At 42.4% G+C, this 1,742-nt stretch overlaps 1 non-coding gene across 1 annotated transcript; it reads left to right on the top strand.

The window, feature by feature from the left end:
* Positions 1–923: 923 nt before the first annotated feature.
* LOC115711863 (small nucleolar RNA R71) lies at positions 924–1,030 on the top strand. Its single transcript, XR_004010729.1, has one exon. It is a non-coding gene; the product is annotated as a small nucleolar RNA R71 (small nucleolar RNA).
* Positions 1,031–1,742: the final 712 nt, after the last annotated feature.

The raw sequence follows: 1,742 nt of genomic DNA, 5'->3' as shown, positions 1-1,742 counted from the left end.
CTGTATCAACTGGACTGGTATCAGCAAATTCCTGGGGAGTTTTGTTACTCAATTTTTTGTCGATTTGGATTGAAGTGGGCTCCCCAGTACCCTTTATTTCCTCCTCAAAATTTTTCAGATTCTTGCCACTCCTTAGCTGAATGGTATTGCATTGCTCCTTCCCATCCCTCCTTGGATTCTCCGTGTCACTAGGCAAAGAACCTTGCGGCCTAGCTTTTAATTCATTGGCCAAATGTCCAAGTTGCAACTCTAAGTTTCGAAGAGAGGCAGCTTGACTTTGTATCACCGCATCATTTTTGGCCATATAATCCCGCATTAGACTCTCCAAAGAGTTTGGTTAGGAATTTTGAGCATGTTTTGAATGTCGGGGTTGTTGTGAAAAACCCGGTGGATATGCTTGTCTTCCTTGGGCTGGTGCGGTGCTTGAGCTTGCTCCTTGACCTCCCCAAGACAAATTAGGATGATTCTTCCAAGATTGATTGTAAGAGTTTGAGAATGCCCCATTGTTTCTATTAAAATTCTGATTTCCCATGTAACAAACGGACTCCGGATTAGATGGACACTTCTCAAACGCATGCCCTTCTCCACAAAACACACATGAGACATCATCACTTTGAATGGCAGCAGCTGGTTGAATATTTTTAGTGTTCCCAATACTCAAATTCTTCAAAACATTCGTCATGGAAGCCATTTGAGCTGTCAAAGCCGTTATTGCATCTACCTCAAGGACTCCCGCCACTTTTCTACTTGTTGGAGCTCTTGTGTTGGACCATTGGTAGTTGTTACTTGCAATGGTCTCCAAAATCTCAAATGCTTCATTGTAAGACTTCGACAAAATAGCACCATTGGCCGATGCATCTAACACCATTCGAGAAGCTGCATTCAAGCCATTATAAAAAGTCTCCATCTGAATACAATGTGGAATGCCATGATGTGGACACTTTCGCAAAAGTTCCTTAAACCTCTCCCACGCATCACTTGTGGACTCATCTTCAAGTTGCTGAAAAGACATGATCTCACTTCTGAATTTTGCATTTCTAGTAGGAGGAAAGTATTTCCTCAGAAACTTCTCAGCAAGGTCATTCCAATTGGTCACAAAATTAGGCGGCAAAGTGTTGAGCCATGATCTAGCTCGGTCCCGTAGTGAGAATGGGAATAGCTTCAACCTTAACACCTCTTCACTCACTCCTTGGATCTTGAAAGAATCGCTCACCTCCAAAAATGAACGGAGATGGAGGTGAAGATCTTCAGTTGGCATCCCACTGAATTGCCCCACGGTTTGGAGCATTTGAAACATCACTGGCTTGAGCTCAAACTGCGGTGCTTGTATTTCAGGCCTCACAATGTCTGGATTGAGCTCATTAAACATGGGGGCTGCATACTCTCGTATAGCCCTTGCTCGATCATCTGCCAATATGATGGGATTAACAATTTGTTGAGCAACCCCATCATCATCAAAATTCTCAGCCATGATGTCTCGGCCCTTAGCCTTTTGAACCCTTCTTCTTCTTCGGAATGTGCGTTCAATCTCGGGGTCAATAGGATCAAGTTCAAAGTCTTCTTGTTGGTTCATACACTATAGATACCTGAGATTTCAAAGACAAACCAGCAAGATTAAAAGCACAAAAATTCTTAGAAGGTCAATTAGTTGATAAAACAAAATTTAGAACTTAAAGTCCCCGGCAACGGCGCCAAAAACTTGTTGTGAAAATTATATTGCTTTATAATTGCGCAAGTGTACA

The sequence above is a fragment of the Cannabis sativa genome, chromosome 3 (assembly GCF_029168945.1).
Source record: "Cannabis sativa cultivar Pink pepper isolate KNU-18-1 chromosome 3, ASM2916894v1, whole genome shotgun sequence".
NCBI lineage: Eukaryota > Viridiplantae > Streptophyta > Magnoliopsida > Rosales > Cannabaceae > Cannabis > Cannabis sativa.
Note: the sequence above shows the minus strand (reverse complement) of the source record. Positions and strands in the feature narration are given on the sequence as shown.